This window comes from Choloepus didactylus, chromosome 12 (genome assembly GCF_015220235.1).
Source record: "Choloepus didactylus isolate mChoDid1 chromosome 12, mChoDid1.pri, whole genome shotgun sequence".
Classification (NCBI taxonomy): domain Eukaryota; kingdom Metazoa; phylum Chordata; class Mammalia; order Pilosa; family Megalonychidae; genus Choloepus; species Choloepus didactylus.
This window is the reverse complement of record NC_051318.1, coordinates 41,379,487-41,398,297: the sequence shown is the minus strand read 5'-3', so window position 1 is coordinate 41,398,297 and position 18,811 is coordinate 41,379,487.

Here is an 18,811-nt window from a genome sequence, read left to right as displayed (position 1 = left end):
TATCTTAAGGTAAATGAAAATGAAAATAAAACATAAAAAAATGTATGGAATGTAGCAAAGGCAGTGCTGAGAGGGAAATTTACAGCTCTAAATGTTTACATTTAAAAATAAGAAAGATTTCAAATAACAGCCCTAACCTCAATACTGTAAGAACTAGAAAAAGAAGAGCATACTAAACCCAAAGCAAGCAGAAGGAAAGAAATAACAAAGATTAAAGCGGAGACAAATGAAATAGAAAACAAAAAAATAACAGAATCAGCAAAACCAAATGCTGGTTCTTTGAAAGATCAACAAAATCAACAAACCTTTAGGTAGACTGATAAAGAAAAACAGGGAAGATACAAAATAATGAACATCAGAAATGAAAAGGGGGAACATTACTGCTGACCCCGCTGAAATAAAAAGGACTATAAATGGATACTATGGACAACTGTATGCCAATAAATTGGATAACCTAGATGAAATTGATAAATGATTAGAAACACAAAAACTGCCCTGCCCACGCTTACTCAAGAAGAAACAGAAGTTCTCAACAAACCAATCACTAGTAAAGAGAGTGTATCAGTAATTAAAAACCTCCCCGCAAAGAAAACCCCAGGACTAGATGGCTTCACAGGGGAATTCTATCAAACATTCCAAGGCTTAACTCCAACTCTGTTCAAACTCTTCCAGAAAACCAAAGAGGGGGAAGCACTCTCTAATTCATTCTATGGGGCCAACATCACCCTCATACCAAAGCCAGATAAAGATACCACAAGAAAAGAAAACTGCAGACCAATCTCTCTAATAAATTAATTTTCAGGGTACAAGATCAACACCCAAAAATCAGCAGTGTTTCTATACACAAGCAATGAACAATTGGAAGAAGAAATCAAGCTAAAAGAATCAAATATCTAGGAGTAAATCTAACCAAGGATGGAAAGGACTTGCACACAGAAAACTACAGAACATTGCTAAAAGAAATTAATGAAGACCTAAATGAATGGAAGGATGGCAAGATTTATGTTGCGCATATGTTTCCACAATTTAAGAATAGAACAAAGGAAAGAAACTAAAGAGATAACAATGAAACACAATATATGATACTGAATGGGATCTAAGAATGGAGGAGAAAAGTCTCAAAAGGATATTACTTGGGCATAAGAAAAACTGGAATATAGAATGTAAGCTTTATATCAATGTTAAATTTCCTGAACTTGATAACTGCATATCAGGTGACTACATAAGTGAATATCCTTGTTCATAGGAAACGTACATAAAATAATATGTGTTCAAGGATTATAATGTGTATAACCTGCTCTCAAATGTTCATAAAATAGATGAACAGATAGAATGACAGATAGATAGCAGATAGAGAGTCAGACAGGCAGATAGAGTATAGATAGATAGAACGGCATGATAATGGTGGCAAAATATTAAAATTGATGGATCTGTGTTATCCGGGGGTGAGTTGGGGACGTGTTGGGTTTGTATTCTTTTTGCAATTCTCCTTTAAGTTTGAAATTATTCAAAATTAAAAATTAAAAAAAAATGAATGATAGTGGAACCAAGCAAAGATCTTAAAACCTCTTCTTGGAAGTGATGCACATCACTTCCATTCACATTTCTTTGGCCAAAGCAATCACATAGGCAAGGCTGAGATTGATGGGCCAGTAGGAAGACACATGGACAATAACAGAAGCTAATGCAACCTACAAGGTCCAAGAGGTGGAAGTTTATTGAGCTTGCAGAACTAGTTGTATCAACTGTTTTGAGCCTTCTTTGCTAATAGCTGTCTAATAAATCTCTGTATTTGAGGTTTGCTTTCATTCTAACTTCGTTGTAAATTCTGGGAAAGTCTGGCTAACTTTGACCTTGTTTAATTTCTTTGAACCTAAGTTGTCTGCGACCCACCTGGCTCATGTCAGTTTGCCATATCTCCTCCCCATCTTCCCTCACAAAGGCCATTCACTCAACAAATGCTCCCAATATGGATTTCATCCCCTCTAGCCTTTTCTAAGTCTTTGCTTCTGCCGTTTTCCCCATGTCTCCTGTTTATTGTTAAATTCTTCTTTCTTACGGAATCATTCCCATCAGCACATAAACATGCAGACATTTTCGCTGTCTTCAAAACAAAAACAGATGCTTAAACACAAAACTCCCTTTGACCAGTGCCTTATGCCTCCATTTCTTTTTCCAGAGAAGCTTTTCAAAAGAATTGCCTACACTTGCTCTTTCCACTTCTACAACTTTTAGTCATTCACTATCAATCCCTCCCAATCTGACTTCCATCTCCACATGCCACGAAAACTACATCTGTGATTTACCAAATCCATGTTGCCAAATCCAGTAGACATTTTCAGTCCACATATGTTGGCCTCTTCATAGCATTCAATGCTGTTGTCTATAGATTCCATGGAAACACTCTCTTTTCTTAGCCTCCTTGACAAGACCCTTTCCTAATTTCCCCCTTACCTCTCTGATCACTCTCTTTTGAAGCCCTGATCTTTTCTGAGCTCCAGCCAATATTTATATCCAACTTGACAGGTCCCCTTGGATGTGGCACAGGTATTTCAGGCTTCTTAGGTCCAAATTCAAGAGTTTGATCACCCTCCAAACCTGTTCCTGCCATCCATCCTCATATCAGTAAAAGTGGCATTTCATACACCCAAAATCTTAGTTATTATTATTATTAACACTTTTTCTTCTCACCCATTTCCTCTAGCCCATTTCCAAGTTCAAAGTTTTCTACTGACAAACTATTTCTTAACTCTGCCTCTATCTCCACGGCCACCACATACTTTAGGCTGCCATCATCTTTTGCCTAGAGAACTACAACAGTCTCCAGAAAAGGCTTGCCTTACTGTTAGTGAAAGAGGATTTTGGAAACCCTAAAAAATCTGCTTTGTGTGCTCTCCATTCTTTTGGCCAAATTTGAAGAAGTTACAGCAATATCACTATTTGGAATCTGTGATTTGAAGGAAGGACTAAAACAAAATTGTGCTTTATTAAACAGTTCTAAGCTAAGCTTTAAAAACCTGTTTTAAACACACATACACGCACAAACACACATACTGCTGTATATATATTACAGGCAGGGTTATAATTTGAACCAACTTTTTAGGCGGGAGAATTCTAGGTGTGCTGGACTGTAAGAGAGAGGAAGTTGTTCCAAACTTCCTGGGCAACTTGAGGGGAATGACCTTCACCCCAGCAGGGGTCCTGGGAGTCTGGCTCCAGGTATCCCCCAGGGTACCTTCAGGGCAGGCTAGAGTGTGGAGTTATTTGTGTCCACCTGGGCCCTGATCTCTGAGTAATTCAGAAGTACTCTTGGAGGCGTAGTGAGGGGTAGAAGGAAAAGGCTTTTTTTTTTCTTCCTTCATAAATTACTGCAATTTGATAACATTTTCTATTGCCTCCATCAGACAGACAATAAAGCAGCAAGCACTCTAGTCAACACTGCATTATTTATACTATTTACAATTGAGTAAATAAGCATCTTGAAAAATAAAAATTACCTTTTTATTTTTGAAGAACTACAATGTCTTTCCTAAACCACAGCTTTCATTCAAATGAATGGCATATCCATATATGCCAACCAAAATATAGATATGAATAGTTTTTCTTACAAGTCTTTATTTCTGATTATTACCAGTCTATAATACTATTAAATTGTTAATGGAAACCAAAAATATTTTAAAAGTATTTTAAAAAGGGAAAAATGATCTATAAATTGTCCATGCTATGAAGCCATTGCTTCTTTGCTTTCATATGCATCTGAAAGAAAGGAAAAGCAGTGTCGCACAGTGCATGACTCATGAAATTTTTTTTCCTCTTTGTCCTTCCTTCTTCAAAATAAATCAGCCACAGAATCATGAGGCAGCCCTCTTCAAGCAACTCTCTATTCTCTTTAATAAATTATTAATCAGTGGCATGTCGGTTAGAGGACTGGGGCAAAAACCTGTTCTTCAGCAATTGTGAGCTGTTCCTGAGAACCTGTACCTCACCTCAGAAATCATTTCTCCAGCCGTGTTGTTGATGATGGAAGCAGAGAGCAGGGGATAAATGTCAGGGGCTTCATGAACAGGCTATGGATAAATCTGTTAAATGGATTAGGCTTTCATTTCCCCTTTCTGCAAAATAAGAAATATTAGAGATAACTGAGCTAAAAAGTCCTTTATGCCCACGCAGTTTCATTTGTTTCCCACTCAATAAATTTAAGACCTTCTTGAATGTCCGCTGTGATCTAGGCCCCCAGAGGACAACTATGTGCCCTGTGTCGGCCAGGTGCTGTGCTTAGTGCTCAACATCATCAATCCGTTGACTCCCTGCCTCAATGACCTACTCTGAGCCAGGTCCTCTTATTGTCTCCATTTGATAATAAGAAAACTAAAGCACCTATTTCAGTTTCCTTGTTGCTAAAGCAAATACCATGTGATGGGTTGGCTTAAACAATGGTGATTTATTGGCTCATGGTTTTGAGGCTAGGAGAAGTCCAGAATCAAGGCATCATCAAGGTGATGCTTTCTCCCAGAAGAGTATGGCATTCTGGGGCTGGCTGCTGGTGATCCTTGGTCTTGGCTTTTCCGTCCCATGGCCATGCACATGGCAGCCTCTCCTGGCTTCTTTCCCTTTGGGCTTCTCTTGACCTTCAGCTTTTGGATGCTTGCTCAGGCTTCCTCCCTCTCTCTCTCCCTCCTTCCCTCCATCTCTCTCTCTCTCCCTCTCTTTCTCCCCCCCCCCCCATAAGTCCTTCAATAATAGGATTAGGACCCATCCGGATTCAGCTGGGTTATACCTTAACTGAAGTAAACTCATCAAAAGGTCCTATTTACAAGAGTTCACACATACAGGATTGGATTTAGTTTAAGAACATGGTTTTCTGGGGTGCATAGCTCCAAACCACCATAGCGCTAACATCATGATGCCAGCAAGGTAGTGGAGACGAGACTGGAAGGCAAGCCATTTGATCCCAAAGTGTACATTTTTAACTTTACTGTACACTACCTCTGTGTTCTTAGCCTTCATTCGCTTCCCCTGGGTCACTCATTCTGATCTTTCCCCTTCTCAGGGCCATCACCCTTCCGTCTGACTGTTCTGCTGAACACCCTTCATCTGACCAACCCTGCAGAACAGCCTGAGGCAACAGAAATATTACTGATGCATAGGTGCCATCTGGTGGCATAATAGGGAAACTGTAGAAACTGACATTACATCTATTTGGAAAACATCAGTGTTATATTTTGGGTGACAACAGAACTCACCAGCAGGTTTTTCTTCAATTTTTTTTAAAACAGTGTAACATTAATTTGCATCTTCTCAAAGAAATTCATGGTACTATTTTAATTGACTCATTTGGCAGGAACAAATGTACATGTCAATAGAAATAGAAAAGGGGAGAATCATAAGAGCAACAAAGGGGTGGAAGGAGCATTTCATTACTAATGCAGTACTGACACCTCTTTTTCTGGTGTTATTCAAAGGTGCAGCTGTACAATTGTATGTGGTAATAGCACTTCTCAGTGAAAACAACCCCCCCATACATATTTCCCATTTACAATGTGTCGACTATGACAGTAGAATCAAAAGTTGGCTACATATTTGCTAGTCCTCACCATATCTCTGACATATTCCATAAATTTCTATGGCTTGCTGTGTGCATACATGATCACTGCTTGGGATTATTTCAAGACAATATTGTGGCATGGTTATGCTTTGCTTTCCTGGAACTTCTGCTATGTATTGTGAATGCTAGGAAGTTCTTTGACAGAGATGAAAGCCTGTCTTTCAACAAGTATTATAATGTGTGTGTATACTGTGTTATTTGGGACTAGTCTGTTCTGTTACATGAGACAAGAAAAACAAGTAGGATGGATGAAACTCCTAAGTGTCAGATATAGAAAGTAAGAAAGTAGCTTATGAAATAGAGGCAAAACTAATATGATATGTTAAATACAGTTAGTAAGTTGGTAGTCTGTAAGGCATATTAAACATAAATAGAATAAATGGAATATATGATGGAACAAACAACATCTCTTATACATAAAAAGATGAAAAGAAGAAGTTGTCATTCTTCCTCTAAGCTGTCATCTGTGATGTGCCTAAGTCAACCAAAACTTGGTGACACTTTAGTAAGTCCCATTCTGGCCCCATATGTACTCTGTCAAGAAATGGAGATAAAACCCAGCTCTGCTCCACAGGCTAATAGCCACAGCTGTGGCTGGGTGTACTTGCCGCTGTGTCTCTCTCATAGAGCAAATGGTTGGTCCCAGGCCCCTTCCATCTGTGGGGCCCCCTTGCTCAATCCTCAACACTGGTCACTGTGCCCACGCTGCCAGAGGAGGAGGCTGATGCCACAGGGAGAGCGAGGCAGTACATAAGTCCAGGATGCAGGCAGTGTGGCCCTTCTACCCTGCGTCCTATCCTAAGGGTGATAACGTTTTGGACGGTGAGTCCATGACCCCTGGAATTGCTCACATGGTGGTTCTCTTGGAGGCCACCATTGCACCAAGGTAATTTCCTACAGAATAAGTATAGGTAAGGGTAAAGCCATTGAGGCTCCAGAATGTCCGTAGAGGAGGGGCTGAGAGGCAACAATATGTTTGGAAAAAAGAGTCTGGGGGCTCTCTTGAAGCTGCATTTGCTTAGCAAATAAACATTTTTATCGAATGTGGTGGACGTAAGGGGAGGACAGCAGCTTTAAACCATCCTTCACTGAGCTTGAACACATTTATCCCTGGCAGGTGCACACACAGGCTCAAATCCACGCTAACACAGAGACAGCAGATTCCCTCCCAAGAGCAGGCTTAGATTTGGAGGAACGGGGAGAAGGAAGTGGAGGGGGAGGGGCGGGGGGCGGTTGATGCTGAGGATGGGGGAAACCACTGAAAAGGAAGAGAAAGGGTGAAGAAATCACGACAGTAATTAGGAGGGGAACTGGAGCAAAGACAAATTTCTACCCAAATCCCAACCTACACTCATGTTGGTCCCTCTATGTATCTGGCAAATTTTATAAAAGCAAAATGTTCTGGGCCTTCCACTCAGCGGTTTATAAATCTTCTTCTCCAAGTTTAGTAAAACCTTGTTTCTCATCCTAAAGAGATATGAAACATCATTTCATTGCATCCCTACTACTTATCACATTCCCCAAGTTATGATGGGTGCGCACGAAGCGCTCACCTGTACGCCGTGAGGCGCCAGGCGCAAGCACGCTCTATCTGTGGAGGTTAAGGGAAACTTCCCTCACAGGGGTTATAAATCAACACTCCTTGGCTCAGCCATCCCCCAGTGAGGAGCCTGGGGCGCACAAAGCTATTTGAAAGACATTCCTCGGAAAGTCATGCATGGGAGCAGTCCGGAACTCCCAAGCCTGGGAAAAGCGCACGCAAACCAGGGCAGCGTGTTGATACTTGGAACCCCCAGGCGGGGGCAGTCGTGTAACTTGGACGTTGATCGGATGGGAGGTCCGCCCTGACTGCTCCGGGATCCGTGGTTCCCGGAGGCCTCTCTGATCCACTAGCCAGACAGGACTAGTCTGGACAGGGATAAAATTGGGACGGGGTGGGGAGTGGGAAGAGAGGCAACAGAGAGCAATTATTGAGCATCAATTACGTCCCAGGCACTGCCCGCGCTATTTCCAGGCGCTCATTCATTAAACTCCAGGAGAGCAGAGATTTTGTCTGTTTGGTTCGTAGCGTCCTCCGCAGCGGAGGTGCGCGTTTAATATCTGTTGAATATCCGAGTCATCTAGATAACCCTGCTAAGTTGGGTGTTTGTTAAAAGTCAGAATACTGGTTATTGGTGTGGCGTAGAGGCCGGAAGAGCGAAGTGGGACGCTGAGAGAATGCTGCTCATATTCTGGTTACATGGGTGTTCTCAGTAGGTGAAAACGCAACAAACCGCACACTTAGGTGCAATTCTAATGTATATTATACTTCAATAAAAAGCTAAAAATAAGTAAGCTTGCCTAAGGGGCATCTGCTAGTAAGTGCGAGGCTGGCTCCTAAGCCCCCGCATTCTTCACCACCACGAGATCTTGCTCCTAAAAATTAATGGGCCTGTTAATAGATGCAAAGGACTGACAGGGCCACATCTGTGATTTCCTTTTCTTCACCCGAACACCCGGTACATCTTCCTCATACTCCATTGCTGTATATAGTTTGACAATGGGACTAGCTTCAAAAGCTATGCTATCTCCACAGAAAATATAATTATGTTTTTAAATTCTAGGTTTAGCTTTGAATCATTGCAAAATAATCAAGAAAAGGCAGTTCTAGCACAAAATGATGTTATCATTATGAAATTATCATCTAATATCCTGTCCAGATTTTATTGAAATACATATTAATTCAGAAAGATATGTGGAGAGAGAATGAGGTTTTGACAAGTAATCTGGAGATGAGGAATCATTTTGGAAGGAGCTGTCAAGTGGAATAAAATATTGAGCTAGCATAACCATTTTCTTTGAAAGATCTTTAATCTTCCTAAAGACGTCAGAAAGCTTCTCAAAGGAAGTTAAGGAGATTTTCTCCATAACTGTTAACTAGCAAGCTGACACCAATACATGCCAAAATCAAAACAGTTTCTCCATCTGTACAGGGCAGTATAGATAACACATATGGTTCTGGAGTAATCCAAGGCTTGATCCAATTGGGGTGAGCTGGGGAGTCAGCCTGAAACGGATAAGGTCAAAAGATGTGCTAACCAATGACAATGTGGGAATGAAAGAGGTCTGGAGTACGCAAAAAAGAAAAGTTAGGCCCATACCCATATAGAGAAATGAGGAGACAGACACTTGAGTGTGATGGTTAATTTTATGTGTCAACTTGACTAGGTTATGGCATCCAGCTGTTTGGTCAAAAACGGGCCTAGATATTGCTGTGGAGATATTTCATAGATGGGATCTGCATCTACAATCAGTTGACTTTAAGGATATTCACTTCAATAATGTGGCTGGGCCTCATCCAGTCAGTTGGAGGCCTTAAGAACAAAAGAACTGAGGGTTCTGGAGGAAGAAGAAATTCTGCCTCAAGACTGCACCCCTGCTCATCTCTGTTTTCAGCCTGCTGGTTTCCCCTAAGAAATTTGGACTCAAGACTTTAACCTCACTCTTACCAGAATTTCCAGCCTTTGGCCAGCTCTACAACATTCAGACCTGCCACAAACAGGTGAGATAATTCCTTAAAATAAATTTCTCGTGTGTGTGTGTGTGTGTGTGTGTGTGTGTGTGTGTGTGTGTGTCCTGTTGGTTCTGTTTCTCTGGAGAACCCCTGACTGATACCTGATACCCTGGGCCAGATAACTATGCTCATGAGAAAGTAAAATTCAGAAATTCAGAACTGGACAAGGTAAATGCATAAATACAAATGTGTAGGCCATTAAAAAGGATTGGAGCAAAGTAGCTCTCTGAATGGGGACAGCTGGTATTCTCTTAGCCTATTTTAATCACTCACAATCATGTTGTATATTATATTTTAGACATTTTTCTGTCTGTGTGTTATATTTTACAATAAAGAGAAGAAAAAGTGCATTGTATGCATGTAGGATTGGTGTTGTATTTATGGTTGCCATATGGTAGTCATCCCTCCTTGTTTGATCTTCACCTTGTTGCAGTTCATTTAGGAGCTGAAGATGAAGGCTGGTTGTTCTTTTAATGTTTCACCTCCTCTGAAGTCCAGGGTGATCATATTAGTGCTGTGATTTGGGGTTGGAAGCCTGAAGTGTGAGTGTGACTCCTGGCTCCCAACCACCTTCCTAAGGATGTGCAGGAGAAACATACCAAAGGGATCTCCTAACTGAACAGTGCAGGGCAGATTTGGGCAACATCTAAACATCAAGAGAACCAGGTGAGCTCACACTTGTCCGGACCTAATGAAATATCTCATCTGACTTTATAGAAAACAAGAATGCCTACAACAACTGCTCTTATTTTTGTTTGTTTGTTTATAAATAGAAAGTCATGAATATTTACATCTTGGGTAAAAGCCAAATCAAGCAATTAGGCTCACTCTTAGTAATGACTGACAAACTTGAAGGTGGGAAGTAAGAACTGGGGTGAAGACAGCAGGGTTGTGGAAAATTCAGTTCACATCTATAGATTTAAACTTTCTGGTTCCTTCATTGTGCCTAGAACTGTGCATTGGATTACTCATTGAATAAAGTGATGAATAATTCAACAGTACTCTTTTATATCACCACAATCCTGAATTGGTTGGTTTTGTTCATTTACCCCAGCACTGATTGCTTTAGCAGACTTCTATTCAATTTATAGCCTATAATGAGTCCATTATATTTGCTTTGAAAAGCCACTTTAAAATGAGTGTAGCAAAGTGAAAACACATTTGGCAAGGAAATAGATTTTATAATTTCCTGCAGCAAAGCTATAATCATGGCTTGTGATTACATTAGTACAATATCAGATAAATAGATGTGGGGCCATAATTCATGATGTTTGATAATTTTCAGTGACACTGACCAAGAAACATATTTACCATTAATGATGAGTTCTCCAAGGGAGCATAGGGACATGGATAATAGTGCTTTACACCACCTTATCTGCCCAATGTCAACAAGCTCACTATTTCTCAACCAGACCTTTTTACGCAAGAATATCTGATACCTGTGCTATCTTGATTAAAGGGCTTAAGAGATTAATTTTTACCTGAGTCTGAGCATAATCAAGAGAATAACTTTTTTTTCAGATAATTCAAGACCTAAAAATGAAAGCATATGCCTGGAGATTTACTTTCCATTTGCATGGTCCCCTTTCTTCATCTTATTGATGCCTGACAATGCTAAGATTTTATTGTGTACATAAGAGTGTTATATGGAAGTAGAAGCCAAAGGAGAGTTCCTCATGCCATGCAGTGGGAAGCTGAAAGGTTCCTGGGGAGTTTGGAATGTATGGGGCAGAGAAAGATTGTAAGAGAGGCTGGTAAAAGCAGGGGCGGTCAGGAAAGGATTTTGGTGGTTGAATTTTGGACTGAATTGATGAATGAGCATAGGAGATGCTACAGCCAAGTGTCCTTTAAAGAAAGTCACCCTTCCTAAATTTTCTCATATTCACAATGGGACTCACACAAGACACACTGGCATAGTGAAGTTGTTAAGTTGTTTTGTACTTTGGTACCAAACCCATACATACATCTGCCCTCAGCATCCACCTCTGATGGGGAAAGACAAATTGTCTCAAATCCCTCTGTGAGGAGGAAAATGATCCCTATTTAACATTCAGGGCATCCAAAGACTTTCTCTAGAGTGTCTGAAACCCTCAAAGTCTGATCAAGAGCAAACAAAAAAAAAAATCTGAGAAATTTTCACCATGTTTAAAAGTTCTGAAAACCCAACTATATTATCTGAACAGCAAACCATCAAGATGAACATTCATTCAATTTAATATCCAAAATAAATGCAATTTAACCAGAAAATTAATGTTTATCACTTAATAAAAATTGAAATTAAGAGAATTCTGAAAGCCGCAAAAGAGAAACAACATGTCACAGGCATGGGAGCGTCAATCAGATTAAGTGCCAATATCTCACTGGAAACCATGGAGGCAAGAAGGCAGGGGGAAGACATATTTAAAGTGCTGAAAGCAAAAAATTGCCAACCAAGAATTCTATATCAGGCAAAACAGTCTTTTGAAAATTGGGGGTGGGAGGAAATTAAGACATTCCCAGGTTAACAAAAGCTGAGGGACTTCATCACCACTAGACCGGCCCTACAAGAGATGCTTAAGGGAGTTCTGCAGGCTGGAAGGAAAGGACACTAGACAAACGACTGAAGTCACAAAAAGAAATAAAGATCTCTGGTAAAGATAATGACATGGGTAAATATAAACACCAGTACTATTGTATTTTTAATTTAGAACCCCATATTTTACTTTCCATAGAATCTAAAAGGCAAATGCATAAAATGCAGTGATATATCAATAGTTTTGTATTTACAATGTATAAATGTATAATTGTGACAAGAAAAGTAGAGGGACCGAGGGATATAGGAACATGGTTTATGTATGCTACTTGAAGTTGTTATCAAAGCAAAGAAGATAGTTATAGATTTAGGAAGTTACATTTAAGCCCCATGGTAACCAAAAATAAAATATCAGAAAATATGCAAACTCACAGAGACAGAAAGTAGAGTACAGCTTACCAGGGTGGGGGCCAGGGGCATTGGGGAGTTAATGCAAAATTAGTGCAAGGTTCCAGTTTGGGGTGAAGGGAAAGCTGTAGTAATGGAAGGTGGTGAGGGCACTGCAATATTGTGAGTGTGATTAATCACACTGAATGGTATGCTTGTGAGGGGTTGGGACAGGAAGATTTATGTTGTGCATATGTTTTCACATTTAAGAAAAGAAAGGAAGAAAGAAATTAAAGAGATAATGACAATGAAACGCAATACATGATACTGGATGGGATCTAAAAATGGAGGAGAAGAGACTCAAAAGGACATAATTGAGACAAAAGGAAAACTGGAATCTAGAACATAAGCTTTATAACATCATTAAATTTTTTGAACTTGATAACTGCACTTAAGGTGATTGATTACATAAGTGAATATCCCTGTTAATGTACACAGAAGTATTATGTGTTGAAGCATTATGATGTGTGTAATATGCTCTCTGATGTTCAGAAGATAGATAGATAGATAGACAGATAGATAGATAGATAGATAGATGATAGGTAAAGATAAGATACAGAGAGACAGCAAAGGTGACAATATGTTAAAATTGGTGGATCAGGACATGGAGGTTAGTATATTGGAGTTCTCTGTATGGGTTTGTGTTATTTTTGCAACTGTCCTATAAGTTTGAAATTATTTCAGAATAAAAAGTTTTTTAAATATTGAAATTTAATTAAATAGTCAGAAATTCATATGAGTGTAATTATAGGATCTCACAGTCATACTACAAATTTAGAGGATCAGCTAGGAATAAGGGAGGGAAAATTAAGAAGAAAAAGAAGCTACTTTAATTTTACTGTATAACCAAGGAAGAGCCAGAGGGTCCCAGGTGGTAAGGCTTTCTTATGTTTGTGACAAAAGCTGCCTGCCCATGGCTAATATGGCAGAAATGCTTGTTGTCCCTCAGGCTCATGTCCCCTCTTACTTGGTTCTAAAACTTATTATTTTTATCTGTGTACATATCCACCAGGAATAAAGGCTACATGTCTCACACTCCTTTGCAAGCTGGCTATGGCCATATAACTAAGTTCTGGTTAATTTAAGTATAAAGGTTGCATGCAACTTCTGGGAGGTGTCTTAAAAGTGAAGTTGATGTTCGTTTCTTCATTCCTTCTTCTTCTGGCCAGAATATGGATGGACGTATAGGATGGAGTTGACATCATATGCTAAAGGTGTTAGAAAAATTAGAGTCTGGGTTCCTGATACCATGGAGCATGGAAAATGAGAAATAAGATAGCAGAAATGGTCCTAATATATCAGTAGTCACTACAAATATAAATGGTTTAAACTAAAAATTAAAGAGGCATAATCTCTCAGACTGTATTAAAAAGTAGCTTAACATTTTAAAAAACAAAACAAGATCCATATTTCATGAGACATACTTAAAACTAAACTACACAGGAAGATGAAAAATAAGAGGATAGAAAAGGATACATTAAGGAATTATAAGGAAGTTGGAATACCAAACTTGATATTTGATAAAATAGAATTAAGGCAAGGAATTTCTTAACAAAGGGGAAGCTACAGAGTGATAAAAGAAAGACAAGAACAAGGAAATATAATCATCATAAATATATATGCAACTAACATATAGAACTGCAGGGTAAAACAAATCAATTATGGTTTGCATAACTGCAAAAGATCAAGTAAGCAAAAAGTAAGCAGATCTACTGGAGATTTTTTAAAATACAGGCAATAAGTTCGAGCTATAGAACTCTATATCCAATAACAGAGAATCTTCATGTCTTTCAAGCACATTCAGGACATTTACAAATATAAGACATATATTAACCCTAAAGAGTGCCTCAATGAATTCCACAGCGTCACATAGATTATGTTCTCTGACCATAATGCAATCAAATTAAAATTAATTTAAAAATCCCATATGTTTGAAAACTAAATTTCAATAGTATTACTAATTAACTTGAGTATAAGGGAAATATCAAAAGAAAATTTTAAAACTACTTTGAATTGAATGACAATAAAAACAATACCTGTGAAAATGTGTTGGACATACTTAAAGTACTACTTAGAAAGAAATTTAGTTTTAATATGTTTATCAGAAAACAAGAAAGTAAATTATAAGAACTTTGCATTCAACTCAAGAAGTTGCAAAAGAACAACAGAAGAAAATCAAACAAACAATAAGGGAAAAAATAAAGACAACAGCAGAAATCAATGAAATAGAGGCTAGAAAAATAATATAAAGATTTATAAAACCCAAAATTGATTTATCTGAAAAAATTAATAAGATACACTGATCTGTCAAGAATGATATAGAAAAAAGGGAAAATATACAGATAAATGAAATACAAAATAAAAGGAAAAATAATATATACATGATAAAATGAATTATGAATATATACTAAAATTTTGAGAATTCAGATAAACTGGCTAAAATCTTTAAAAAAAACATGCCATAATTGGTTTAAGGTGAGAGAATTTGATTATATCAATAGCTATTAAATAACATAAAGAGTTCTTTGCTAAAAAGCTCCGGCACCAGACAGTTTTTCAGAAGAGTTCTACCAAACTGTCAAGGAACAACTGGTGTCTAAGTCAAGTTGTCTCCCCTCCAAAAAAAAACTTAAAAAAGATTAAGAACTTCCCAGTTCATTTCATGAAATGAATGTAATCTCGATCCCCCAAACAGGGGGATGGAAATACAGAACAAGAAACTTTTAGGTCTAGTTCACTTTTAAATGTGGATGCAAAAATACTAAATTAAATAATAGCTACTTGCATCTGACAGCATATTAAAACACTGCATCATGATCAGTCAGGGCTCAGTCTGGGGAAACAAAAAGGGTTGACCAACAGAATATCTGTGTATGTAATATATCACTTCAATAGACAGAAAGGAGAAAAATCAGATGATAAACTCAGTAACAGAAATCAACAAAGGACATTACCTATTTATGATATTAAAAAAAAAGCTCAGAGTAAACTAAAATAGAAGAGGGGCTCCTTAATTTGGTAAAGGTCAACTGCCAAAAACCCATAGCAAACATATTCCACAGAGAAATTTTAGATGCATTTCATTTCAGGTTAATGTATTAGTTTCCTAGGGTTGTCATAACAAGTTGCCACAAACTTGGTGACTTAAAACAAGAGAAATTTATTCTCTCAGAGTTCCAAAGACTAGAAGCTCAAATTACTCCCTCTGAAGGCTCAGGGGAGACTTGGTTGTTCACTCTTCCACCTCCTGCTGGCCCCAGGTGTTCCCTGCTTGGGGCAACAGAACTCCAGTCTCTGCCTTAGTCCTCACATGGCTTTCTCCTCCTTCTTCCTCAGTGTGTCTCTTATAAGGACACTTGTCACTGGATTTAGGGGCCACCCAGATACTCCAGCAGGATCTCACCTCGAGATCCTCAACTTATTTACATCTGCAAAGACCCTCTTCCCAAATACGGTCGTATTCACAGATTCTGGGGATTTGGGGATTAGCCACCATTCAACACACTGCAGCAATAGCAAGGCACGAATACCTGGCACCATGACTGCTACTGTGTAATGTAAACCAGACACCTGGACCATGCTGGAAGGAAAGAAAAGGAAGTAAGAAGCTTTAGACTTGGTAGAAAAGAGAGAAAAACTATTGTAACTTGCAGCTTAAATAAACATTTACCTAGAAAAACTAACAGGATCAAGCTATTCTCATATTTGTAGGAATAATAATAATTACAATAGACGACATTTAGTTAGCACTGCATATATTACTTCATCATAATCCTCACACAGATTTAGGAGGGAGGTATTTTTGATGTTATAAAATGTATCGACCTGGGAGAATTCACAGATTTCTCCTCCCTTCAAAGAGAACCCTGTAATTACAATCACAGCTCTATTTGCAACACCCCATTGCCACCCACACCCTAACACCCACTCTCACTCATGAGAGTCTGTACTTGCCACATCGATTTCTAGATTTTATTGATATAGAATTATAGAGTGAGCAGGACAAACCTGAGAGAGGGTAAAGAGGGAACAGAAGTTCTAAAAAAAAAAAAGGAAATAAACTCAACTTACATCAGAGGTTCCTAAATTTGGGGGTTCATCAGAATCACTGGAAAGACTTGTTAAGCATAGCTAGCTGGCCCTATCCTCAGAGTTTCTTATTCAGTAGGTCCCAAGCAGGGCCTAACAATTTGCATTTCTAACAGGTTCCGGGTGATGCTGAGTTTAATGAACCATAGGCTCTGAGTACCACTTGGAGTTGGAAAAGAAGGGGCTCGATAGGAGAACGCAGTGGAAAGAGCCTTGCTAGGCTGCAGCAGTGAGTTTTGGTGCAAGGCTTTACACATGGGGGGCTGTAGAGACTGTGGGATTTAGAAACAGAGAAAAAGAAATCCAAGAAGTGTTGCCACAGTCCATAAAATGTCTTTTACATTCCTGCAAGAGAAACGAGTAAACTATTGCATTGCTTTTCCTTTTCTTCTTTTCTTCTTTAAACGCAACAAGAGTTACAGCTCAATAGGGTTACATATTGCTTGCTCCCATTTTAAAAATGGTAGAAAATGAGGCTCAGAGAATTTTTAAATAACTTGCCCCAGGTCAAAGAAGGTAGTAAATGGTAGAGTTGGGACTGAACCAAAGTCCAAAACCTATATGTGTAACTATTGTCCTACCCTGCCTCCCCTCAAAAAGCTGCTGAGATTGTCACTAGATGAGGAACAAGAAGAAATTAGATGGGAGAGGGGCCTAAGGGAGAAACCATGGAAGGTTTGAGGGGAGAAACACAGCAGTGTGACTCAAGAATTCCTCTTCTCCTCACATACATCTATACCGTTAGCCATGGTTGCCAAGCATCCAGGAGTTCCTTTACCCTGACCTCGGGAATAGTGTAGAGCAGGTAGGCCAGAGAAAATCCTCCTTTCAAGCTTGGAGGACTTGGCTTTGAAGTTGGCCACTCTTCTTGGGAAAATTATTTGATCATCATCTCTCTGGACCTCAGTTTCCTCATCAGTAAAAGAGGGATAATAACTTATTTCATAATGATTTTATGAAACAAATTAGGTAATATATGTAAAGGACTTATGCAGTGAATGGCTTAGACTAGAGTAGGTAAAAAATAAATGGTAAATATGACAATTACACTTATTACCTCTATCATAAGCTCCTGAAGAGGAGGCAAAGAGGTGCAGCAAAAATGCGTATGTCTGTGTGTGTGTACAAAATTATTATTTTTTCTTTAATGTGTACCTCAAAAAGTGAGAAAAGAAAGAAGTTTTCTACTTGGTAGAAACACCTACCTCAGTGTCCCAAAACCTACTTTTCTATAAGCTTCTTCTCTCTTCTTTCCCACCCCTAAAAAGTCAGTTTTGCAAGGTCTTAACTGTACTTACTAAGCAATGGAAGAAAACTTTTTAATCCAAACTCTAAGACAATTCACTTAAAGGTTTGGTGATACATTGACAGTTGTGTGTTCTGTGACTTAAGCTAGCTATTTCTAATGTTTTTGTCTTGCAGACTTAATTCTTTTCCCTTTTATTTTTTCTGTGATTAATTACAATTGACTCTTTTTCAATCCTGTAATTACCTTTTAAATTCCAGGAAGCTACAGTAAAGATAAAAAGACACTTAAATGTTGATATTAGTAATTTTGGCAATAGGATAGTGGACAAGGGTTTGGCTAAATTCTTCCATAGAAATCATCTCTTTTTACCCCTCAAAAGGAGGTGAGCCAGGAAAGCAGTCCTTTCAAATGATATCCTAATTACAGACTTTCAAACAGCTAATACTTCAATTTAAAATGGAGCATAACTTTCATTTTGAAACACTTGTTTAATTTTGAGCAGTACACTTTTAAACTTGGGTGTTTTTCCATTTATGTAATAACCTTGAATCTTGGGGCAAAGACCAAGATTTAACATATAATTACTTCTGCCAGGAGTACTTGATGTCATTAAGCAAACAGGACACAGGACATCTAGACCCACATCATGACTACTGCAAAATTCTAGGTTTTCTGAAGTAGGAAACTACGTCATCATTAACTTATTGCCCTCATCAAAACCTGCCATATCATAGGTGCTTCCTATATGCTGTAAATGGAACCACTGACATTATTTTTGGGGGGTGGGAAGTTGGATACTTAGTGGTTAATACACAATTTTATACTTATAAAAATTAAGTCAGTCATTCCACAAATAAATATGTCTTGCGGTAGGAGTGGGGCTAAATAAAATATACCAGGCCCAATATGGAAAATTCTGGATGGTGAGATTATGAATAATTTTTTTCTTAATATTTGTTTCTGTATATTATAAATATCCAAGTGAGTTAATAAACTTCCACGATTAAAAAAAAAAAAAAAAAAACAAAAAAAAAACAATCCTATGGCAGACACACCCAGGGGGCATTTCTTTCAATTTTCCTTCTCAGGTTCTAAACCTCTGAATCTTTATGTAAGAAAGGAGACTTTATTATGAATTTTCATCTGAAAAACAGTCCAAGAACACAAAATTCTGGATGACAAAGTAAGAGGCTAATCGCAGCTTGTAGACAGAATTGTTTATTTAATTTCTATTGCTAGTTATTAAGTGTTTGGAAGAACTTTTTTACAGCAAACTGACTGACCCCTGGACTCAAGGTATTGGCAAATAAGGTGGATATTAATGTTTCTCTTTAAGTTTTGAGAAATCTAGATAAA